A 26,843-nucleotide genomic window follows, 5' to 3' on the forward strand; every position below is an offset into this window, starting at 1 on the left:
GATTTTCCATATTTTATCACAAAAGTATTCATTTGTAAAGAAATGGAAACCTGCATTCATAAAGTACTGCCAGTTTATCCATCAAGACAGATGGACAGAAGAAAGTATAGGTGGCTGACTAGAGGTTACACTAGGAAACAAAGGCAGAACAGAGTGTAAATGGGAGACCAAGCCTTGAATGTTCAATGGTGTCCAGCAGTTGGTGGTTTATAGACGATACATTTCATTTTGGAAGGTAAATGTATTATAATCAAAAGCTGGAATAAACACCTTTAAAAAGAAAAGAAAATTGGTATGATTTCATGCTTGTTATGAGTTCATGCTTTTCATGACTTTTAAATTGGCAGGAGAATCCTGAACAGGTTTCCACTGTAGACCCAACTCCCTGTTTTCAAATAGAAGTATAATGTGCAGTGCAACATGCAATATAATACTATTTTTAATTCATTTGCAAAGTTTTTGAAATTATTTCACAATAGAGTGAACTAAAATGAAATGTAGTTTCACCTGTTTATACACCTGGTGTGAATAGATTCTCCCTCCCTCCCTCCATCCCTTCCTTCCTTCCTTCCTTCCTTCCTTCCTATTGATTACCTTAGTCACATATTAGTGATGGTGAAGATTTACTCTTGTTCAGCTTGGAAACATTGGACAGAGGAGGTAGACTTAATAATAAGTAATAATAATAAAATCTTTGCATATGCTGTGAGTTGTTAATCTTTGCACTTCCTATTGTAAACTATGAGATGGTAGCTGTATGCAATGTCACAAGGCTTGTTAAACTGAAGCCTTTAATAATAGAGTAAGTGTTTTTAAAATCTTCATATATACTTAGAGAATACTGAAACTCTTTTATTGTATTTAAAATACATAGAAGCTATCAAATTGCAAGAAAGTTTTTTTCTGTGGAAACAACAGATTCAACATTACAATGGAACTGCACAAACCACTTCATAAAGTGCTAAACAGATATTTAAAAAGTGCCTTGTAATAATACCAGTGATATACCTCTCTTAATGAGATTGTTTTAAGATCAAATATTGACAGATACATTTTAACAGTGTTTCAAATTATGTCAAACCTGAAATTTATTGCCCCTGGAGAGCTCTTAAAAACTTTTTTTTTTTTTCCAACAAGCTCTTTTTTCTTAGTATAAAGTACTGGATTCTGGAAGAAGAGATTTGAGTATTTAATCAAGAGAAAATCTCAACTATGCATAGGGCAAGCAGCTTTAAAACCATAGAGTTTTGAATGCTTAGTGTTGAGTTTTTACCTCTATGGTATGATTTGTCAGAAAAAGGACTTTTTTTTCTGTACATTTCTCAATATATATATATTTTTTTTTCCAGATAGTGTCATCATCAAATTATTTGATGATAGCTTCATGGCTTCTTTGCTGACACATGTAATGTAAGGTGTTCATTGATTTCATTTATTTGAGTTCTTGTTGAACTATAGATCATTTTTTGTCCATAGAGACAGCAAAACACTTATTTATCAGGAAAATGTAATGCTGATATAACATGTATTTAACTTTTGGTAAACTAATATCCCTTGTATAGAACTGAACTAGAAAAGTAATAATAAACCTTCTGAAACAGTTCAAAAGATAAATTTATCGCTCTTGTTCAAAGTGAATCTATAAAAGATAGTTCACTGGCTGCCTCTTTAGAAGGTAAAGTTGATTAAATTTATGAAGCAGATTAAGTTCTATGTTTAATAAAATATGTCTATAATATATGTAAACCAATCCTGTCAATTGTCTTCTATTTAGAGGGAAGGTTTTCATTTCTCAAAAAACTTGCAATTCAGATATGTGTTTTCATACACCTAGATTTTGTGGTTAAGACTAAATAAGTTATGGTGGGTAAATAAGTATATACATGTATATTCCATGTAATAAAGATTCATATATTAATAAATGTAAGAGATCCAGTTACTAACAACCGCAAAGAGAAATAGTATTAAGTCCATCATAAATAATTCCCTCCCCAGGAAGCACAAAGCTTCTCTTAGAAGTTTTTACTCCATGCCTGCAGAAGAGGTATATGGTGGAATGTGCAGTAATGGATCCATCAGCATTTACACCACTTTTTCTTATTAGAAGGGTGTTCATTACTGTTGTAGTGATGAATTTACTACTGTTTGCTGTAAAATAATTTGCCAGATTTGTATTATATCACTAAGTTAATGTGAATCAGCCCTAAATGATTTTTTAGAGAGTTTAGCTGTGCAGCAGAAATATGCTAAAGCTTTTGAGAGCTTTTAATGGAAAATTCTAGTTTAAAGATTAAAAGAAGAAACTTCAGATTGTCTGTTGATGGGCAGCATTTTCTCATGCAGTGATAAATAGATTGCTGCAGTTACGTCAGTTAATTTATCTGAACTGATTAAAAGGGTGGAAATAATTAAATAGATTAAACAAAAAAAAAGGTTAATATTATAATGATTATCCTGGAAATTGAAATTAATTCCTGGAATATTTTCATTTCTTATCAGTAATGGTACCTAAAAATCTAATGGGGGTTCTAATGTAAATGAGGTCAAATATTCATAGTGTCAGAGAAGGAGTTTATATATATTCACAAAAATAATTGGAGTAGCGTTAGGGAAGGTCTGCTTGTCAGACATACTGAGAAATCATACAAACCAAAGAGTTTGAGGGAAAATCTGTGCGACTCTTTAATCTTGCACATAGATCAAAATCCAAGCCTATCCAAAGTGATTTGATTTGATCCATTGATATTAAAATCTTCAAGAGAGCAGCGGTATCTAGTGTTCTTCCATTTAAAGTGGATGCAACAGTAACAACAATGTCAAAATGATTGAAATTTGCATTTTCCAGGCTTTAGTATTGCACTGGCAGTATCAGAGTGGATTAGTCATGAGCTCTCTTCTCTCTGATAGAAAGTACTCAGAAAAAAAAGGTGTAAACTGTGAGTCATTTTTTGCCATTAGTTATATCCAAACAATTCCACTGGTGCTAATGAAGTTGCAGAGTGTAATTGAAAATAGAAATCGGTCCTCTACCATTGAACCTTAATATATATTCTAAAAATGTTTTCTAGGAAAAATAAATTAGTTCTACCAATAATTTAAGAAAAGAATGGGGGTTGCTTAGCTTTAGGTTACAGTCTTGATGGGGTGAACACTTTTTGCCTCAAAGTTTGGTGATTATTTGATTAACACACTGGTGTTGATTTTCAGTTTATCAGTGCGATGCCCCCAAGAAGAAATGAAATTGAAAAAAATTGATTAATTGCTGCTTATAATTAAACACATAGAAATTAAAAAAGAATAGTATTGATATTTTATTTTATTTTAATGCTGGACTCCTGGGAGACAAGATTAATTGAAAGAAGAAAGAGAAGCAAGCCCTTAAGGCTGGATAATGTATTGCTTTCAATTTCACTTGCTAGTATAAACAAAGCAAATGCTAAAGTTGCTCAAGAAATTGAAACTTGGGCCTATTTAAGTGAAAACCTTCAGTAAGTCCTAGTAAATTATATAAAATTACTAGGTTAAGAGAAATGCTGCTTTAAAGTAAGCCAATAAACAATGAGCAATTATTTAAAGTTGCAGGGTAGTATTTTCAAAACAGCCAAAGTCATTCAGGACCTTAAGTCTTATTTTCAGATATGATTTATGTACAAAAACTTTAATCTCATTGAAAAGCACAAGGATATGTAGGTACTTAAGGGCCTGTTTTGAAAAATGAAACTTTGGTTTCCAAATCAATACTATATTTAATTGTTATCCACTAGCAATAAAATGTCACTTGCTTTGTGTTTTTCTTAGAGGAAAATGATGATAACACAGGACTTCATGCAGTTTTAATTAGAAGTCTGTTTGAGTTCTTTATGTTTGCTAGAAAGGAATACTTTTGAAAGAAGCAGGTGAATGCTTTACAGATGTGAAAACCTGATCCCATTTAAGTAAATAGCAGAGGGTGTCAAGATTTCACATGTTTACATTTAAAGCCTAATAACAGCATATGCAATATTCAGGTGCTGCTGGATGAATTTTAAAGCTAGGTTTGTATTATCAAGTGTTTTTAGGTTTTAGTCAGCATGCACTGGTGCTCTGCTAAGTGTGCTGATGCTGCAAAAATAGTCATACATATTCTGTTCCTGTTCTATAAAGTATGGCCTAGACTTTCAAATTCTTACCTTTCTACTTCCAAGTTAATTTCTAAGTACAGGGATACTACCCAATTAAAGATTTTCAGTATCAATCATATATTTAATGAATATATGCCACTTAGTGGCACCATATGGTATGCCAGAACATGAAGCTATCCAAAGAGCAAAGCATTCATTTAATATTTATTTAAATTTTAAATAAGCAAAACTAAACAAAATATGAAATTAGCACAGGGCTCAGTGGTTTCTACATAACACAGAAAAAGAAAACCCAGGGTGTAACTGTGCTAAATGCTTTCTGTAATTTAAGGAATTCTTATACTTGTGTTTATCTTGTAACGGGAATCTGCTTTATTCTCACCATCTTAGTTCAAAGGTAAGCAGGCAGTGATGGCTTAATTTTAGAATATTTACATCAACATCAAGCCTTTTCTTTCTATTAGTTTAGGAATGTCGTGCAAGTTTGTTTTTGCTGCTTGCATGGCTAGGGAAGTTATAACTGCCTCCCCAGGAAGCTGGCCATCCTCCGAGCCAATTGAGACGTTCTGTTCTGCCAGCTCCTAGGGTCAGGGAATCACTCTGCTGGCAGGAGCACCTGGCATTTGTCGTGGACATTCCCCTGTTGTGTTCAGGCCATGCTCACTCTAAATACTTCATATTAATGTGTACCAAAAATGGAGAAAGAATCCCTGACAAGCAGTGTAATATCAAAAGACCTGTGTGAAAGCTATATGAAAGATTAGTGAAGATGTGCCTTTCCTTCTGTCACGATAGAAGTACAATAATTCCATATTTGTACATTCCAGTTGAATTTTACTTTGTAATGTACCTTGGAGCATCATTGCTGATCAGTTCAGGCCAACTTCAAAGCTCACAGAAGTGATTTTAGGTCATACTCTTAGTTTAACTATCTTAAAAACTCTCCTTCAGAAGTAGCTTTGATGTGTTTAATAGTACTAGCTAGTCTTGAAGAGTAATAAAATCAATACATTTTACTTTGATTTTTTGATCAATTATTAGGGTAGTCAACACAATTAGTAGACAGAATCTGCAAAATTAATGATACTTTACAGAAACTAAGTGTAATTTCTGAAGTTTGGGATAGCAAGATACTTTTCACATCATACATATCAGAAAAACTGTAAAAAAGTGGACTAACAGGTAGGCTAGCAGGTATAGCTTATAGGAATAATAATAATAATTAAAAAAAACACAATCCACCCAAGACTGCATGTGGTACATTTTCTTCAGGTGTCAAGTGAGCTTTGATAGATTTTGGGAAAAAAAAAAACAAAAACCAAAAAATACACACACAAAAAACCCACCTCCCATTGACTAAAGCTTTTTCATATTTTTAATGCAGTATTTTTCATGAGGAAAGATAATTAAATTATTCTAATCCTTAAGTATCCAGCTGATCACCAGTTATTTGTATTTGGCCTGTCCCATAGTACCAGCATTGATTTGTGTGAATTTCTCAAAGGGTGTCCAACATCCTTCACAGGTTTAGGTACCTCCTTCAGTGCTCTATTGGGCTCACAGGCCTCTGTCAGTAGGTTTTTCTCTATTTCTGCACAACACAAAGGAATGTATTGCCATGGGCACTATTCACACAGACAGGAAAGATTTTCATTATGAATCTCTTAACAGTGAGGTTACATGAAGCATTATTGCTCTGCTATTACCCTCTCTGTCCCTTCATAATTTCTTTTGATTTGCACAAAAGATACAAGAATTCCCCAAACACTGTTCTATTCATCAAGGATCACTTTTATATTTTAATCTCCTTGGTGTGAAAGCTTGTGCTTATTTTTGTATTGACTTTAGTAGATAGAGACAGATGATTAGTTAGTGTTAAGTACTGTTGCTCCATTGGCTCCAGTGGAGTGTTGTCAGTTTACATGAGCTCAGTATGTGAAATGCAGCTAGGAAATGCAATCAAAAATCACTCCAAATTTCTTCTGCTTTTTCAATTATTTTCTCTCCATATTTAAATGTATTTTTCTGTATAAGGTTTTATGCCTTAGATGCAAAAAAATTCAGTTAATGTAGATACAAGAGCCAAAATTTTATATAATATCTTGATATTAGTCAACAAAATTAGTCTGTGCCAGTATGAAGCTCAGGTCCTCTTAGAAGATGGTCACTCATATTTAGGACATCTGATTTTTTTTTTTTTTTTTTTTTCATCACTTGGGACTTATCACAGGTGAAGTCAGTAAGACTGTTGTTTGGTTTCAATGAAAGCTATGTCACACTGCCACTTCTGGCATGTGAGTATATGAGCCTAAAAAAAGCTCACATAGAAGTATGTGAGCCTTAGATAACATTGGTTTTTGATTGCTGACATCTGATAAACGTTTGGGACATAGGAAGATATAGAAAGAATTGTACCAATGCACAGTATGCCTTGAACTTTTACCCATTGTTTTCCTTATTTTTCTTTTATTTGTTATTTTATTGTAAACCTCCATGGTGCTCTTTGAAAGCAGGTTGTCTACCTATATGGCTTTTGGCTAAGAGCAGAGTTTTCACAGAATTCTCCTTACATTAGGTCTGTTGGCCAAAGTAACAACTACGCATCCTGAGTAGGCATATTTCATTGTTAACACGGGTTATTAAAAATGTTATGGTTTGATAATAGTGTAAGGTTTGGTAGTTCTAAAAGGCTCTGGGGTGTTGAGGTTTATTTTTGAGCAATATTGATTGCTATTTACTGAAATTGTGTTGCAGAAAATCCATTGACTCCCTTCCTTCTCTTGATATGTTGACTTTATATATATATTTGAACCATAAAGGAAATGATATTTTAATTTGATTCAAGTATTTTCATAATGTGAGCTTCACTCATATTAGCTGGAACATGTTAATCAGTATTTTTGATCTCTCTGCTTTTGAAGAGTAAGACAGTATTGCTGAAACTTTCAGAAAGACATGGTCCTATCTACAGTGGTCTACAGAGGATCTTAGATATATTCTCCTGAGAAAAAAAAATTCTCCCGAGAGAAAATACCAACATTTCCTAGGAGGGGAGAGGAGTAGCAAGGGCCAGACAGAATTTCATGAAGGAGTATGCTATACATTCAAAGCCTCAGTGATGCCACCATATGCTGACTTTGGTGTTCCTTTCTCAGTGCACTTTTGCAATGTGGTAGCCTGTGGGTTAGCCAAGAATAGCTATAGTTAGACAAAAAAAGTGGTAACTGAGAAACTGATTGCTTGTTTTCTTTTTTTATGATGAAGCTGAAAAAATATGAAAAATGAGTTCTACAAAAGGATCACTTAGGAAATGATGGACTGCAAGTGTTTTAATTAAAAGAGAGGCACAATCTGTCATATAAAAATAAATGAAAATGAAGAGACATAGAGGCAAATGCTAAATTGAAAGGTATATCTGCGTAACATATATATGGATACTTATACAAAATATGTTCAGCTGAGATTAAAAATGTACAAGTTAGCCAAATGTGAGAAAGCTGTGGTCAAATAGAAATTTTGAAAAGGGAAAGGCTGCAATTATTCAAAAATAACAAAGGTTAAATTAGATGATAAGTGAAAACCCCGTTAGTCATAGAATTAATAAGGTTGTCCTCATTGTAGTTAGATTTTGGGAAGGAAATGGGATATTACATTAGTTTATTTTGCTTCCTTTGTCTTCACACATTGTAAGCCCTTGACCAGGGCTGCCCAGAGGCTGTGCCCTGGGCACACCAAAGCGTAGGGCTTGGTTGGCCTTTGGGCAATACTGGATTATAAATGATTGCTGAAATAATAATGCAAAAGGAAAACAAGCTGATGAATGACTGGCTCTAAACTGAGGCTTAATTCAGATAGAATGAGTTTTTCATTTCAGAGCTACAAGGAGTTGACTGGTTTGGCAGAAATTTTGCTAGGAAGTGGTTTTGGTTTACGGCTATGGGAGTTGCTAGGAATTGGAACTGGGCGTTCCTTGAAATGCAAATTTTTGCCAGGGGTTTTTGAGCTGGGCCAGGAGGCTTAGGTACTCATTGGCATTTCCCACCCTTTTTTGTGGAACTATGTAATTAAGGGCCCATCAGTCTGGAGTGGCTGATCGGGGAAACAGAGAGCTCTTTCTTAAGTGGAAATATGCTTTCTCTGACTCAGATCTACCCTCTGGATCTCATTCTGAGTTGTCTGGAGTGTCAAGTTTAGTTAATTGTATATTCCTGGTGAGTAGGAAAACTGGAAAAGCTCTTCCTTTTGGTTTGTTGTTTCGTATTTTATGAGGCTTGGATGGTTTTGTCTTGGACTCCAAGAAAACTGTTGTAAAAGCTGAATCTGTAGCTTGAAAAATATGAGTTATTATTGACTGGCAGGACTGGGTTCAGCATAAACAATTGGTCTGAAGGGAAGATCTGACTCACAGAAACCAAATTTCCAGGTTTAAAAAAAAAAATAATGTGTGGATTTGATTGAGCTTTACCTCACTTAAAAAAAAATAATGAAGAGCTGCGTGTTAAATTTTCTACAATGTCATGAATTATAGTACTGAATCCAGTGCCATTAAACTGTAGGTTTTTATTTATTTATTTATTTATTTATTATTTTTTCTTGTCAGCTACAACAATTTCAGCAGAGCACAATCCATGTGAAAGTATGAATAAAATTCAGGGAGTAGCATCAAGGACTTCTGAGCTCAGGAAACTGAGTTTGGCAGTGCTAATTTGTATTAAAGTTGTTGTTGCATGACAGCAGGAAAAAGATTTAATGCTTGCCACCTGAATCAAGCCATGGAACATTGGTTTCTATAACTGCCATGAATTTGAATCAAGGCCAATATCTCTAAATTTGAAATAAACTGATACTCTGTCTTGAAAGAAGATACAGGCCACTTATGTTGCAGAAGGTATTTAGAAAATGTATTTCAATTTAATTTTTGGTAGTATATATCTTTCAAAGTTTTAGGCACTTTAGCACCAGCCTCTTTGGCCTTTTCTATATTCCAGCAAATATGCAGCCTTTCAGTCATTTATTTATCATCTTCCAGTCTTGAACTAGTACTGATTTGCACAAAACCACAGATGCTGGTTTTAGTCCTACTATCACTGCACAGACGTTTGCCTTAATCTGAAAGTCATCTTTCTCTTGTATATATAACTGCATTAACGGGGGAAATCAGATTTCAAGCCAAGTGGTCACACTATGAAGTTTTAAAGGTGTCAGATACATAGCTTTGTACCATAAGCCTAGTGGAACAATGTTGCCTTTACAATACCATAGTGTGTTGGCACCTTTCTTTCTAAAGGATCCCCAAATGCTTTGCAACAGACAGGCCAAGTTTAGGATTTGCCTGCTTCTCTTCAGAAAACAGGCAAGAGTTATAAGAAATTATTTCCTGTATTTGGACTGGCTTTGAGTCTCCACACATTTAACCATTGAGATTATTTATCATTGAACAAGAATAGTTTGAATATTTATATAGTATCTGGGGAGAGAACTTAAGTGAAACATAGCCTATAACTGCTAAAGGTAAATTCAATTTTGAATGTCCTTCCATGGCTGAGTGAGAAGCTTCAGGACTGGAGGTGTGAGGACTGAACCCAGTGACACTTGAACCCAGCTGCTTTTCCCTCCACACATGCCCTCTTATGCACAGTTTCTGTTTTTCACTGGGTACAGAAGGTCCAGATAAGTGATCCATTATGTGGGAATAACTTAATCCACCATTGTAATTCAGCCATCTAGACTGAAATGTAGCAGCTGTTTCATAGCATGTAGGAGCAATACACAAAAGTCTTGCGATGGAAGGGGAAAAAGATATGGTATGCATCTAAAAGTGCCTGGGAAACTTGGAGAGGTAGAAGGCAGCTATTCCGCTAAAATTATTTGATGTCTTTGTTGTCATATAACGTACTTTCTGGGGTTGTCTTTCATGTCCCTGATGGAGCCCTGAGGATATACTCCATTTCAACCCTGTTTTTAACCTCTCGCTATGCTCAAAGACACAGCCTCCTTCGTGAGGAGGATGGGATTCTCTTCAGAGCCTATCAGTGCTGCTCCCTAATCGGCTGGAGTGTTGCCTGCATGATAACAAGAGGTACTAGTCTCACCCCAGGTTGTGCTTGGGAAGCTATAGCGAGGCTGGAAATGTAACCCAGATCTGTGGTGGTAATACAGAACATTACCTTTAGGCTAGCAGGCCTAGCTACGGTCCATAGTTGAAATTTAAAATGATTTTTAAAAATGCATTCAATTTGAAATGCCCCAAGGTTCCTATCATTTTGTGAGGCAGCATCTCTTTCAAAATATTATGAGCAACATTGAATTTTTGCTTATGGTGGATATGTTATAAGAATGAAGAATGATAAACTGTAGGGATGACTAGCTGTGGAAGAATATAAAGGAAAACTTGCACTGTCAAGAATTATTGCTGTCATTTAAGTGGCTACACAGCATTAGGGCTGGGCACCACTATTATTATTGAACTATGCCAGAGACTTCATGAAACAAAAACATATAGTTCATAATTTATGCACTTTTTAAAGTGTGTGGGAGGTAAACTTCCTTTGTGACATTGTCTTTCTGCTGAGCATGAAGGCTGTTTGACAGTGGTTTTTATAGTTATACATTTTTACATATTTTATACATATTTGTCTAACAGACTTTCTTTCATTTATATGCTTGCTCTCTTTAGTGTGTAATGCTAATGCATTCTGAGTTGTAACACTTGGAATTGTATATAGTATATAGTAAATTTTATCAAAACATATAAGCACACAACATCATCACTTAACTTTCATGGTGGTGTGTACCCCCTCCTAGCATCAAAAGTCCATGTTATAAAACATAGTCAAATTTTGAGGTGAAATAAGCATGTTAAGAAGGGGTGAATAAACTACAAGACATATCAGTCTCTTTTTTTGTTGTTTTGTTTTGTTTTGTTTTGTTTGTTTTGTTTTGTTTTTCCCCTCCACAGCAACTCCAAATCAATGGTTAAGATGCATGCAGAAACACCACTCTGTTTAGCCTTCATCTGTTCAGCAATTCTGCCTGCAGCTGATAATCTTGCATTATTTTCACATTTAAAACCATTGCTTTTGGACTGCTTTTCTGAAGTATTTTAACATACTTTCCCTTAAAAGCGTTCCCACTTTCTTCTCTTTCATACTTCAGTCCTCTTTAATAAGCACAGTGTTTGTGGTGGACAACAGGCTAATACTGTACATGCAATGGATTCTGTTGTTACTTTCTTAAAGCAAAGAGTTCTCTTCAAAAATCTATTATCATAAAGCAGCTGATTGTCTTTCCTGAGATAATTTAATTTGTTTTGTTGAGTCAGAGGGAAAGAGTAGGTAAAAGGGCACTTTTCTCAACTGCCAGTGTCACAAGCTCAACCTGGAATTTGAAAGTCAAGCTATGTTCTTTCTGTTTCATGGATCACCAACAATGAGGACTCCACAGCTGGAACTTTACTACTCATTCTGCTGATGCATAAGCCACAACATGATCCAGTGTGCTCTGCCATAGCTGTGCTGACTCTGTGAAAGAACACTAAAAGTAGCAAAACATTTTGCCCCATTAAAGCGATTATGATTGCTCTCAGAGAATATACTAAGACAGCACCATTTTTAAAGAAATCTATTAATATTTTTCCTTTCAAGCAGTGGTAACAGTTGCATCTCTTCCTGTCATCAGTGCATTTAGAGGAAGTGATTTAAAGTAATAGATATACTTTGCAATACTATTAAAAATCTGCTGGGAACATTTCCTTCCTTTCCACAGCACAAGTCTTGGATCCTAGTTCCAAATTACATGTGGAAAGCCAAGGGTGTCCCAAGTCCTACCTTCTGGCAGTGCCTGCTCCAGAGGTATTTGTACAGAAAAGATAATGGGAACCAGGCTTCTCCAGTTTCACTTTCTGTGGAAAAAATAACCATTCACAGTGACTATTCAATCTCCAAATTTCTATCTCTCTCTGTGTTTCTATCCACTGATATTGCTTACAGTTTCTTCACAATAAATGTCTGTTTAACCTGCAGGATTTTTTATTATTGTGCCAAACTAAGAGAGGTGCCCAAATCAAAAAACAAAACCAAGAAAACAATCAAGCAAACAAACAATGAAAAACAAACAAACAAAAAATCACCTCCCAGGCAAAGCTTCTTTATTTTTATTTATTTATTTATTTATTGATTGATTTGAGAACTATGTGGCATTTTCCTACTTAAAATATGGTATGTTTTAGGTAGAATGACTTGCAGGCATTGTACTAATTAGTAGGTACGCATTAAAAAAGCACAAATGTTTGTTATAGAAGGTAAGGAGACATCCTAGTGTTCTGTGTATTATTTTATTATGTTCATACACAAACACAAATTTTTCACTCAGTCTTAACTGTGCTACTGTGACTAACATCTCAGTCCAAGAGTAACATACAATAACATGCAAAATATCTGTATTTTCCAACATGAAAATATCTGTAAATCTGTATTTACATAATACAGAACATTGTGTATTGGTACTTGCAATTGAGATAGCAGTTGGAATTTTGCAGTTCAAGTAGACTACATACATGTATTTGGGCACATTTATTATATAATTCTGTACTGATAACATTTGACTCTCTCTCTGGTCCAATGCTATATTTGTTAGGCCTGGATTTAAGATTCTGAGTACTTAGCCATGTTTAAAAAAAATTACATTAAAAAAAGTACTTTCTAAGCATCTTACTACTCTCTTGCAAATATGGCAGTCCTCCTTTTTGCCTATCCCAGAATGAAATTCTTCTGATGCTCAAAATGGCAAGAACAAGCCTTTGGGAGTTCTTCTGTACCCAAAGATCACACGTTCTAAAGCTCAACATCTTGAGGCTCTTCATGGCTACACTCAAAATGTTTAATACCACTGGGAATGAAGAAGTTATATTTAGAGACGTTTATTTTTTTATTTTTTTAAATTATTTTTTATGGGTAGAATTATCCAAAATAGATTTCCAATAACATGTTTTGAAGCTTTCCAATGTTTTCAAATTAATTTTTGTCAAGCCTAACATAATTTTGTGTAGAAAAATATGGGAGTTAGGTAGAATGCTCTAGTAGTCTAGTATATAATGATATAAAAGTTTTGTTAATTATAATTTCATCAATTATCTTGGAATAACTCCCAAGCGTTGCTTCTCATAAGAGGAGTTCCTGTTCCTGAATCATGCTGATGATTCTTTTAAGCAATTTTACCTTGTTATGCTTTCCCTTTATATCCACACCTGTGAGACAGCTTAGGTAGTAAGGGTAGGTTCACATTCTGCATAAAGTACTATTTCATGCAATGAGAATTCAGCATATTTGCAGAAACTTAAGCTGTTTCCAGTACATGTCCTACGAAGTATTTATTCTGTTGAGAAATTTTCACTTTTTTTTTTTTTCCTTCTGTTGTTGATTTTTTCTCTTCCTGTGTTTAATTGGGAGTGATGATACCTAATAACCATACCATAGCATAACACAACACTCTGTAACAGTGTTCTAGCCTTGCTGAGGCTGTAGTGTGGAAATGCAGGTCTTTGGGGTAGATTTCATTTTTGTATAGTTCAGAAGTGCATGAGGGATACATTTGTTTTACACCTTGGCCAAATAGTGGACTTCTCTGTGATATAACCTATTAAGTTGGAGAAGCTTTTCTGTGTGGCTGCCCTGCAGTGCTGAAAGTTATGAATGCCGTACTGTTTAAGAGCAGAAAGGTTTGCCTGGAAGAGAGCGGTGTGCCTGGGCCCCCTGCTATTGAGAAGATGCCAGTCAGAAATGAAAACGTCTTTCATGAAACTATAGCAAACTTCTCTGTGATACAGTACAATAACACAAGGACTTTTTAGTCAAAACCTGTAAAAATAAGTATAATACCTTGGAAGTGCTAAAGAGGTACTTGCTTATAAGGGACTATTTTAGGAAGTCATTGCCAAAAATATGTTCAGTTCTGAAACAGTTTTAGAAGTGACAGGATTGAGGGGTTTAAGCCATTCCTCCCCCCTGTCCCCTTTGAGATCTCCAGTTTCTTTTGCCTTTTGGTTACAACTACAAAAGATGTCTTCTGAGAAAAATGCTTTCTGCATGACATCAGAATAAAGGAATGTTCCACACTATTCAGCATGCTTAAAAGTATTGGTTCACTGAAATAACATTACATTTAAAATGAATGCTGAACAGAAGACCAGTTAAGGGAGAAAACAGAGCAGATCATGTTTTTGCAAACTTTTATCTCTAAGAACCATTGATTTATTGGACTTTGTAAAAATATTTTCTTTAAAATAACAGAATTATACCATGTGGAGTAGCACAGTAAAATAAAGAAAAATGCTGTTTTGTTGTGTGATAGAACACGTGTAGGCACAGGTAAGACCTGAAACATTTGGAGTCAGAACATAAAATTACATACATAGAGCAGAGTTAAGGCATTATTATAGATAGGAAAAAGCTGTAAGAAACACATTTTTTTTAAACTATCTTAGGACTTTTTCATTGTCAGTTGTTACTTTTTATTTTTTCTGACTTCAATTTATTTTCTCTTTAGTATTAATAACAAAAGCTAAGTATTCACAGAATTCATGCATTTATAAGGGTGTTTATTTCTCTTGAGCAATAATGAATGCATTATTGTTTGGACACTAGCCTTTACATTATTCTTTGGCATATTATGATTTTTGTTGGCTCTTGGAATAGGCAAAGAAAGAATTGGAAGTAAGCTATCTTCAAAACAAACAAAGTATACATAATAAATGGTAGTGATACAAATAATTGGTTTGAATTAAGGATTGTAGCAGTTTTAAATGTAGGGACCTCATTGTCCAGATTCTGAAAATGTTAGTTTAATTACTGCTTGCAGGCTTAATGGATACTTATTACACATCAGTGGATCTCTTTCCTAGTGGGGGAGGAAAGGAGGGTTAAGGTGCATTTTAGTTCATAGGTGACAAGAAAAAATTCAGTTTACATAATCAGTTAGTAAATACTTATATATCAAACCACTGCTGCTTGGCTGTGAGAAGCTACTTGGATTTGTAGGGTGGAATAGAGGTCCACACCCTAGCCATGAGAGTGTGTGGTGACAGGAATTTCAGAAATATGGATTTTAGCCATATCCTTCACTAGAGGCCAGGGGACTGGGAGAGCTGCCAGTCCCCTTTGTCAGTGAAATGACTTCCTTGTAGTGTAGCTGTGTTACATGGATACTGGCTGAGTACTGTAGTTGTCAACTAGGCTTTAATATTGGTTACGTGAGTCCCTTTAAATTTAGATTTCTACGTAATAAACTGAAATCATGCTGGAGTCTGTAATCTAAACAAACAAACCAAAAAAAAAAAAAAAAAAAAAAAAGAGGAAGCTGCACCTTTCTCGCTCCACACATTCAGAGCAGGGGCCTGTGTGAGCTGGGGGAAAGGTGAACCCAGGTGTAAAACAACCTGAGTAACAGCAGAGATGCTGCAAGGAAAGGAAGCAGGGAATTCTGGATTTTTTTCAGAAATGCAAGTTTCTGTGTAGGTTTGCCTAGTTCTACAGAGTAAACATCTTTAGGAAGAACATGTGAGTTTTTATAAAGCTTGTGTAAGAAGGGAGGAACAAAAGAGAAAGAATTACATGATAAGGATTGCTATAGTATTGCCAACTCTCATCTAATTATGAGTTAATGAGACGATGTCTTACTTGAAATCCCCAGGCATCATGTGCTTATACACTCCTTTTAGCTTTTCTTTCACAAGACTGGGAATCTTAAAGGTTCAGAACCAAGAAGACTTACACCTTGAAATTTCTTGTTATTATTACTAATTTTATTATTGTTATTATGCACCTCATGAAATTTTTATTGCTGCAGTTGTCAGCCCTTCTACACTGGATACCTATTCAATGAATCCACACAATGTGTCACAGCAAGTGAGACACCACCCATTTTTGCATGGTGCAGCATGAGGAGCATCACAATGCATGAGAAGCAGAACAGAGGAAGGGGACATACTGTTGTCTGTGAGGACTCTGTGCAGCAAATCACATCTGCATGACAGAATAGTTTGGACAGAAGAGTTTTGCTGTCTGCTTTCTTTTACAATCATACATGTATGTGTGAATAATGAATTTGCATTTGTTATGGGGTTATTTGTGAGGATACCTAGAATTTACTTCAGATATATAAAAAAAAGTACTAATAAGAATTCAATTTATATTGTTACTTTCAACTTTTCATTTTGGAAATAAATACTAAAGTAGTGAGGATAGCAGCATCAGGCAGACAGCAGGTGGGCCAAGCAGCAGGAGGGAAATGATACTTGGTGCACCTGCTCTGTGCACTTAAAAAAAAAAAAAAAAGTGGAGGTGGGGAGTAAATTTGGTAATTCTACATTCTGCTATTTAATTTCTATGTTTTCTTAGGTCATCTTTAAATACTTGGTAGGGAGATCTGGAGATTTCAGACTGCTTCATGATGAATCTTTGCAAATCATTTTAATTTAGTTTCTTTTGGTGAAAGCCTTGTTTCAAAAAGTTAAAAGATAAATACTTTATTGCATATATTAAAATAAATACAATATATATATGCATATATATGTTCTTATATTTATCATCATGCTACTTGCAATGTAGTTTCATGCTAACAAATTAACCCTTCTTTTTATTTTCCTGGTAGAGGTAGTCCACTACTATTATTTCCATTTTAGAGAAGGACAAAAATTAACTCCAGAAAGAGGCCAGCATCCATTCATGACTTAACTGCAAACATAATTTATAGGTCAATTGCATGGAGGAGGGGACCAATGTTAAAAGTGGTGTTAGTTCCCTTTTTTCTCTTGCTTTCCTTTCTACTGGTTTGGTAACCCTGCACTTCACTGAAGAATTTGCTGTCTGGTCTAATTTCAGTTAGACTGGAAACAGCTGCAAAGGTCAGAAAGTGCATCAAATATCTTAGTGGCAAAGGAAGCAGCTAAGCCTGGCTCTACTTTTCTGGTGCAACTAGCATCAGAGTGGACAGCAGCATATGAGCTGTAGGTTGGGTATGTGGTTCAGTAGGATCAGCTGTTAACTAGTCAAGGTAGGATTAGCCAATAAGTCATTATTGAAGGCTATCACATATTGAGCAGGTGTTGCAAAGTAGACAGATTACATTAGTGGGTTTGAGCCAAAGTTGCTGGTTCTTAGAGCTGACTGTGGTGGTTGGAGAGTGTTCAGATAGATGCTTTGGCTTGAAAAATGTATTCAGGGTTAAAGTGTCTGGTATTTCTGCTTTTTCATCTATAGTGACTCATTCCAAATCACTTTAGGTAAGTCACTATTGTTTTTTGTTGTTGTTTATCTTCTGTTTTTGACTTTTTTTTCTTGGTGGAATCTTGCCCTATTGCCCAATGTAGGCTCTGCAAGAATTAAATGAGTAGTAACTGTGTTGTGCTTTGACCCCATAAGTTGTCATAAGATATATAAGCACTTTTTGTCTTACTACACTGTAAATTTTTTCTCAAAGTCTCTGCTTTAGAATATAGCGCATACAGGAACTTTGAATTTGACTTTAGCACTAGGATGTAAGGAGTATTATTTATTAGTCTATTAACTAGGAAGCAACGAGAACTTGCTGTCTAGTGTGTTTCCTGGTGACTGGTTACTGAGGAAAGAAGTTAGGTGATACTCAGTAAAACCTATTTGAAAGTTAAGCAGTTTATGCTATTTGACTAGAAAAGGGCTCCTCACCAAGAGAAATTTTGTAACATGAAGCCCTAATCCTGTAAATAAATGCTTTGAGATGTAGTCTATGATTACACTATGAGAAATCAAGTGGCTATCAAAAGATATTTTCATAAAAGTAAGCACTATTACTAGTGATAAAAGCTGCAGGATTGGGTTAATCTGTTAAGAATAATGTATTTGCAACACTCACTGAAAACTTTTCATTGGCCAATAATGATTAAGGATTTCACTATGTTACAATTACAACTAGGTTCCTGGATAGATGTAGAGATTTCAAGTCCTTGTAGTTGTTCATAGCTCTTAAGAAGCAGTATGGATGCTGTGTTTCTGTTCTATGCTCTTTTCATTTTAAAAGAGATGATAAATGGCTGAAGAACTGACTATAACTAAAGGTAGTGAACAGACTGTATTGTTTGAGAGTTCTATCATTTCTTCCTTAGGAAGATCAGCTATTCCTTATTAGGGCAGTATAGAAGCCTTTAGTTGAGCAATAAGTTAAAATTGGCTTGAAATGAGAATTATAGATGGCTTTATTGAGTAGGTAAGCTAGTTGCTGTATTATTCTTCAAATGGGAGCTCCCACAGTTTATCTTCCAAGTGTGGAGTGCACTTTACATGATCATTCAATCACCGTGTGCATATAGGTGGAAAAGCCTGCTCTGCCTTTGAAAATGCGGGGTCTCATCTACCTGAGAAAAGTGTTTATTAAATGCACTGCATAAATAACTTCATTTTCTGAGTAAGATTCCCTTATCTCCCAAGTGTACTGTATGTTTAACTAAGCTATCACTATCAGCTAGGTTATTTGATAAGTCAATATAAATATTTGAAAGAAACTGAGTGATGTATCCATAGAAAGAAACCTTAAAAAAATCCCGTACAGGAATATTTTGTAGGTGTTCTTGAAGAGATGTTTCATATTAGGTGGCAAAACTATCATCAATATGCTCATTCTTTCAAGGATAATAAAAGACATTTTCTAGTGTGAAATTAGAACAAGTAATTCATGTAGTTTGAAAGTCTGCTCCTTTTACCAGTTATTTATAACTGTAAAAATGGGTTTGTGTTGTAAAATAGGAGAAGTTGGGGGAGGAACTTATTTTTCTTTGGGTGGGGGTGGCATGTGATTGAGTAGGTATAAAACGCTTGCTGTAGAATATACAGTGGTGTAGCCAGAAGAGAGAGATTACTGCAAAGAGGCTTTTAGGTTGCTTGTCTCTTTTGCACTTCAGCAAGAGGATGTCTCTTTCCTTCTAGTATGGACTCTCTTTTGCAAGCTGACAATCATGCTCAGGTGTGAAGAAAGTTGCTTAAAAATCTGCTTAACTTCAGCTATTCATTGCCTGTAAAGTTCTAATCACTGAGCTGGCTGATGATGAAGTCCTCTGTGGGTCAGGTGCAGTGCTGGTAACCAGAATTACTTCTATAACCTGGTCTACTTATGAAGACATCCTTCTTGTGAATTAGAGAAACAGGGAATGCTGGCTCAAAACCGGAAGCACTTTATTTAGAGAGGCTTGATTCAAGTCTGTACTTACGTGTATGTGCTTCTGCTTATAGGTGCAGGTGTTATAGCTTCTGGAAATAACATTGTCATATGATTCTGCTCCCAAATATCAGTTTGAATGTCTAGCTAATTAACCAATCATTCCTTCAAAACTTGCCTCATAAGTGTATGCACATATACCTTTATATACTTTTATACCTCTCTATTTTTATCCTAGTTATATTGTCCTTATAACTTTAGTGATCTTTATACTCTTTTGAAATATATCTATATATTTTTTATTGGCATTTTAAAGTTCAGTTCAGTTTATATACTGGAAAACAGATTTAATATTTTTAGCATTGTTTTTTAATTTTTTTAAGAACGCAATATTATGAGTTTCTTTAGAAAAATGAAATTCTCATTCCCAATCCTAAAGTTGTAAATAACCAGTCTGCAGACCGTAGATCACCGTAGAGCTACAAAGCTGAGGTATTTGTTTATGTGGTTCTGTTGTTGGTATTGCAGCACATCATCTTTGTAAATTCATCTGATCACTGGAAATCCTTGTGTAGTGTAGGTGCAGGGACTGATAATAAAGCTTTTTGTATTTTTATAACAAAGGCATCTGAGGAAAGATGGAGAAAGTAATTGCTTCTCTTTGGGTTGTCATCAAAATACATGATTCTAGCTGAAAGAGTCTGGTGTGCTAACACACTATCTGTGCTGTGCACTGAGGACTAAATGGTTTCTATATCACACAATAGTAATGACAAGTAATTGAGGAGCTCTGCAGGATACAGAGAAAGTTTTAATTTGTATGTGCTAAAGACTGATGAAGAGACACATCGTTTCTTGCTTTCCTTTGATGCTGTGACTATGCCTGGCTTTATTTGCCAGCACCATAGGCTTTCTGCTTTCTGTAGGTCCATAAAGTTACCCTTCTGGAAAGAAGGTTGCTCTTGCTTATTTCTGCAGCCTACCCTTCCTGCTAGCTTTCTGCTCTGTTTGTCTTTTGTCAATGCTGACAAAAGCTGTTGTAGATACTGGGCTGAATTGGCATGTTTTGTGCCATATACCACAGGCTGGTAGATCTTATACCTTTTAGCATTTGGGGTGGGGGTGTTGTGCTGGGGGAGAGAAAAGGAAGCACTGTTACTCTATAATAACTTGTATAATACTGATTTTATAGTATGTTATAGAAACAATCTCACAAAACATAGGGGTTATATTTGTAGCCTTCAACCAACAAAATACTTAAATGTGCTTTAACTCTAATCGAGAGAATAATTCCATTGACTTCAATGTGATGCCCACCTATTTAAAAGAAAAAAACCTTTAAGTGCTTTTCCAGGGTGAAGTCTGTATTAGTAACTTGCATGTTATGTATGGATATTGTTTGGATACACAGGATACTCATGCAGTGAATTATTCCTTTATGTTTGATAGGATTGAATAGTATTTTTGTATCTGTCTGCTCTATTCATTTGTGACACGTCAATGACATTCATCTTTTCTATCTGGCATTTTTAATGTGCCCATCACCAGATATCTTCCTGTCTCTTCTGAAAAATAAATGCCTCTCGAGAAGAGACAGGAATGGGAATGCATGTGTAATTAGTTTAAAACATATATTACTGAAGCATAGTAGCCTTCCCTCCCCCACTCTAATATTTACTTTTCCTAGTGACAAAATCTGCAGCGGAAAGCACCAAGCAACAAGTTTATCAATTTGAACAGGCCAACTGCACAACTAAATGTATGTGAAACTTAACAAATCCCTTGGGGAAGCTGACTGTAAGAATTTCCTAGTCTGTGTCGAGTTACTGAGGTGCGACATGGTGGATTGAACTTAATGCCTTAGGCAAGCACAGTCAAATAGAGAGAGTTTAAGCTTTTGCTGTGTCCATGAAGGGATCTGCTGGTAGTTGTCTAAATTAAGCTTTCAGGAAAAAAATATAACACTATCATGAGGTCTTTCCCTTGAATATTTTGGCAAGTTATTCTAGTTTAAAAGAAATCCAAGCAGATTTCCTCTGTGTAAGCCTCATAGCTGTTGCAAAAAGATTGAGGAGTTATTTCTCTTACCAGGAACAGTAAAATGCTGGAACAGAACACTTTCATTACACTGCTCTCTTTTTTTTTTTTTTTTTTTTTTTTTTTTAAAGTGTAGTATCCTAGTCAAAAAACAGGATCTCCACCTTCATGGAAGCTGACTGCAGTGACCTGGTAGCTTCTGATGATGTGAAGACCGCAGACATTGCACACCTATCCTGTGTTTTTCACAATCCCATTTCTTGTTGCTTGTGCTGCCGCTCTGAGGGGAAAACTGATCCTCTTGATGGATCTGGCCTTAGTGATATTTGTGACCCTGCAGCAGCTTATGAAGGAGTCTGCACACATGCTACAGAGGCTAAGTGAGGTCAGCCAGTGGCAGCAGTGCCTTCAACTTATGGTGTTGAAGCCATTTGCTATGTATGTGCTAGGAGGTGGAGGACCACCAGGAGGGGATGGAAGAGGACAGCTATTCCAGTGTCTTGCACAGACCTGCTCAGATGAGCTTGAGCATCTCTGGAATGTGGTTGTGTGTGTTTTTTTGTTTGTTTGTTTTTTGAGAAGAGAGCATCTTCCTGAAAAATTGGAGTGTTTGATCAACATTTTGCGGGAAAGCTTCAGTAGTAGATCATAGAGCTATGCCTGACACATAGCTCAAGATCTCAGAAAAAAGTTGAAGTTGATGTATGGCTAGGTCCTGGGTAGAGTGACAGGCTTTGAGCTGCCTTTATCATGACCTGGCAGTAGTGGCAAAGCAGAAGGGTTCCTCTTTATCCCCTTTCTCTGGGGGATGGGTGGGGAGGAAGCTAGAAACTTATTTCTCTGTGTGCTGGCCTGTACATTTTACATGGATTACTTGAAGGCAGTATGGGGTTGAGATGCCACCATATACTTGTCAGCTCTGCATTTAGATCCTAATATTCCTTCAGCTCTTTATAGTGTCAGTAGTGATGGTGATTTCAGCTGTGGGATGAGCCTGTACCCTTACCTTTGTTAACCTGTGAGCCTTCAGCAATTACCTACAGCCCAATATTATGGGGTAGAAGAATGATGCTGATATGTGGCTTACATTGTGAACCATTACTTTTTTAAAGTTAGACAGTTCACAGGAATTGGTAAGTGTATTTCGCATTCTGTCTGAGGTAAGCTGTTGGTCAAGTGTCACACTCGAGTGCCAGAAGCTTGTCTGAGGCACTGAACCTACCTCAAAGTTTCGTGTTCCAGGGAAAGGAGATGCTGCCTCAAAACAGAACAGGGATTTAGGAGTATGAACCAGTGTGTTTAATGTCTCCTATTGCTCAGAGCAAGCAATAGTCTGTTAGTGCAGTGACCAATCCCTAGAGTTAATTGCCATAATTCATTAACAAAGCCTCACTTCCTAGATGCTTTGAGCTGATTAGTAGCTGCTTTGTTCTACCACTTCTTTTTGGCTGAGTATTAAGTTAGGTCTCAGACTCCAAAGACATAATGAATTTACATGTAGTATTTACACAGCAGGAAGAAACAACTGCAATCTAATGCAACCTAATAGCAATCTAATGCTATTTAGCCTTTGCAACTTTGTACAAGGGTAATAAGAAGGAAACTGTTTTACCCACACCCTGGTCCCTCCAAAAACTGTTCCTCTGAGACCTTGTCATGAGAGGTGATTATGGCTGACCACATTCAGAACAAGGGCTAACCTGTTTCTGTCATGCCAATTCTGTAATGTAAACATTGTAGAAGGTTGTACATCTTCATGTAGGAGAACAGGAGCTATGCAAGTTGTGTGTGGGACTGACAATCTGTATATTGATAGGAGCCATTTTTCAGTTAAAAATCGCTTATCAGTGTGCTTGAGAATGAGCCTCTTATTTGCTTATGTGTATTAGTAGACAACAGTGTCGGTATATATAGTATGAAGCTGCATGTCCTGAGGCCATGGGAAGGTTGCAGTTGCACCAGAAGACATACTAGTTGCAGTGAACTCAATATACACGCAGATTTTGATCAGGGCTTAGTGACTGTTCCTCCTATTTGTGGATTCAAGTTTGCCAGTCCTTTATGTTCAGCTTGAAGTGTTACTCAGTTTGTCTGCCTATGGATGAATAAAACCCAGGATATATAGCAATTTTAATATCTTGTTCAAGCTAATATGAATTACAGGCAAGATCTGCTCTTCCTAGTATTGTTGCCTAAGGACTTAACATTTTTTTTGTAGCTTTCTTTTATTCTACTACTTAGTTTAAAAAAAAAAAAATCACAAATTTTAGAACAAAAAGCAATTTTTGAAGAAAGGCTAGAAAATGTTCCACTCCCTACTCAATATTTAAAATCAGGTCTGTTAATGCTTCCCCCCAGGTATTGTGGGAAGAAAAAGAAACTGGTATGGGGAATGAGTTCTGGTTTATGTTAAAAGGGAGTGTAATATTGACCTTGTACTATAAAAGACTGCTAATGTATGTAAAGCTATAAATGCATTAGGATAGAAATGAGTAAATAGTACAGTTATTTTGTTCAGCAAATTATATTAGCACATGTATGAACTTGGAGGTTGTTCCAGTGACCAATTATGAATGGAATCAAGAAATAAGTAACTTAGGCCATATTGGATGTTAGTTACTTGAATACTTTTTGAAAGGGTGCTAGGAACTCAGTAGTCTGTCTAGATTTGGTTGAGAACAGTCAAATACTTGGGGTATTCTCTCTGTGTGAGTTTTTTTTCTTGTTCTGTCACCTTTTCTTCTGGAAGCTTTCTTTCACCAGTACTTGGCTATGTGCAGTGAGGGGACTATGGAAGAGTTAGAGGAAAATAAAGTTTTACTCCCCATATACAGGTGTTACCCATCTTCAGTGTCCCAAAACAAAATCGCATCAGTATTGGTGGACTTAGAAGTTGGATGTTAAGGCTGGACTGCATTTCTTTAGGGTCTGATGTGTATGGTGTTTTGCCTTGGGCTTTCATTATTTATTACTGCAAGGGCTATTGGCTGTCAGATAATATTGTACTGCGAGTTACTGTATTTCAATAAAGCTGTGGCCTTGGCCTTTAATCTGGTTACCAGAGATCTATGTTTTCTGTCTGTGTAGTCCAGAGTAGCATCTGCAATGTAACGAACATTTTAAACATTTTCTTTCTTCTGACCTATAAAAATACCATGTTCCTTAGTGTCTGTCTTCACCCTCCTTCCCCTCCCTGAGAAGTTTGCATCTTTAAATACTTCATAATTTATAATAGGAACAAACAATGTGACCAGCCTTGCACACCATAAGTGTTCTGGCTTTAAAGAGAGGCTTTTCTGTTTTGCTTAAAAGATTAGGGTGTCAAGAGGATGGGCCTAGACTCTTCAGTTGTGACTGGATAAGGTGATGGGCGTATGTTGAAATGGATGAAGTTCTATTTAAATATGAGAGGGCACTTACTGTGATGGTGACAGAGAGAACAGGTTGCCTAGAGACTGTGGAGTCTCCTTCTCTGGAGATATTCAAAACCTGCCTGTATGTGGTTCTGTGCAATGTGCTCTAGATGACCCTGCTTTGGTAGGGCTATTAGACTAGATCTCCAGAGGTTCCTTCCAACCTCAGCTATTCTGTGATGTGACTGTTCTTCTCCAAGTAGGTTTTGCATAGAAGTTCACCATAGTTCTTGGAAGAGCAAATATTATTGTGAATTGAGATATTAATGTTTCTAGGCTTGGAGTTTTGCTTCTAGTAACAAAAGCAATTCTGTAACAAATTCATTTTTAGCTACAGCTTAAGTTTTATGAAAAGTTAAGCAAAATATCAGGGAGTATAGTGATAGGACAAGATATAATGGCTTTAACTAGAGAAGGGTAGGTGTAGACTGAAAGTTAGTGGGAAATTCTTTACTCAGAGGGTGGTGAGGAACAGGTTGCCCAGAGAAGTTGTGGATGCCCCATCCCTGGAGGTGTTCAAGGCCAAGTTGGGTGGGGTGTCAAGCAACCTGATCTGGTGGGAGAAGTCCCTGTCCAGGGCAGGGGGGTTGGAATTAAGTGATCTCCATGGTCCCTTCCAACCCAAACTATTGCTTAATATATGTTTAATTTACGCTCAGAACTCTTAATTATTTTCAAATGCAGTAGACATTGCAGTAGCACATGAAGGTCTAGACTGACTTCAGACCTTTAATTAAGGAGTTTTGCTAGAGTCCTCTGGCATAGTGAAGGTGTGTGCCAGATGCAGAGCTTGCTGTAAGCTGCAACTAAGTAAAAATGCAGGGATGGAGGGGCTTGGAAATTGGTAAGGTATATCTCTGCCTTCCATCCACTGATAAGATGATCTGGCCAGCTTCCCACAGATAAAAGATAATGCAAAAATCTGTTTCATCCTGGGCTACTGGTACAACTACAGCTTTGGGACGCATTTATTTCAGGTATTATTTGCAATGTATCCTACCATGTTTTGCTGTATTTCGTGTGTCTCATCAATACTATTCTGTTAAAGCTCACTGGAATTCTAATTTATAATCACTTAGGGCATTAGTAAATGAAAACTTCTGCCAAACTTTTAAGTGATTCAAAAGCTTGCATAGCAATGTTCTCCATCTAACCTCATGTGTGACTGGCATGCACCTCTATTACTATGGATCAGGTAATTCCATTGCAGCTAATGGTTAATAAATATTAATTCATAAGATAGAGTAATTCTTATTATAAACAAAGTTTTTTTTTTTTTTTTTTTTCCAAACACTTTAGCTATTCAAAAGTTTCAGTTGTGTAACTTATAAATTCTTACTGATTTGGGGGATGTGTTGTATGTGAAACTTAAGCTCTTTCAGTTAAGATAATGATGGCTTGGTTTTCTGGTTCCATGATAGTGATTACAAACTCTGGTAGGCAAAACAGTTCTCTGTTCCCTTACACAAGTCTGTCAGGGCAACAGCTTACAAACACTGAGAGAAAACAACTGTGAAGGAGCACATGAATACCAGAGAAGTGAAGTTGTTGAAAAGCCAAAATGAACATTTTCCAAACATTTTCTGTGGCTTGGGAATAGAAATACATGCAAATAACTGTTTGGACGTGAGGAAATATACTTTACATAAAGATAACCAATTTTGAGCATTTTCTCAAATATGCTACCTACCCAAGAAACTGTATACTTGCCCCTCTTCTGTCCTCCTTCCTTCCAAGTAACCACTTCAGTCCCCTTTCAACGAATACAAAAAATTCCACTTATGCTAATGTTAATTACAACTATGCCTACCAGGGAATTATGACCTTTTCTGAGGTAGAATTAACTTTGTTTGCAAGTCGTGTTGTTAAGAGGTTCAGAAAATCCACTGCTGATAGCTGTGCTGCTTTCAGCTACCAGGTGTTGCGACTGCATGCACTGTATAGCTTTTTGAGTCATTCCTCTGGTTGCTTGACCTTATTTGCCTATCTCTAGCACTTCTATGGCTATCATTTGACTAATTTTCAGTTTTTTGCTTAATTTTTCTGTGGCTTTCCTAGTTCTCAGATAGGAGTGTGCTGCTATCAAAAGATG

At 36.1% G+C, this 26,843-nt stretch overlaps 1 protein-coding gene across 11 annotated transcripts in view; it reads left to right on the forward strand.

Annotated features, from left to right (window-relative positions):
* Positions 1-26,843, forward strand: part of NPAS3 (neuronal PAS domain protein 3) — a 613,181-nt gene that overhangs the window by 23,417 nt on the left and 562,921 nt on the right. For 2 of the 11 annotated variants that reach the window (XM_072038933.1, XM_038179124.2), the window contains exon 1: positions 17,085-17,397. The exons of 8 other annotated variants lie outside the window; for them this stretch is intronic. The gene's annotated coding sequence lies outside the window, so the exon portion shown is untranslated. Of the gene's footprint in view, positions 1-17,083; positions 17,398-26,843 lie in introns of those variants that run through there. One more of the 11 variants, XM_038179122.2, reaches the window with a different exon arrangement.

The sequence above is a fragment of the Anas platyrhynchos genome, chromosome 5 (assembly GCF_047663525.1).
Source record: "Anas platyrhynchos isolate ZD024472 breed Pekin duck chromosome 5, IASCAAS_PekinDuck_T2T, whole genome shotgun sequence".
Taxonomy (NCBI): domain Eukaryota; kingdom Metazoa; phylum Chordata; class Aves; order Anseriformes; family Anatidae; genus Anas; species Anas platyrhynchos.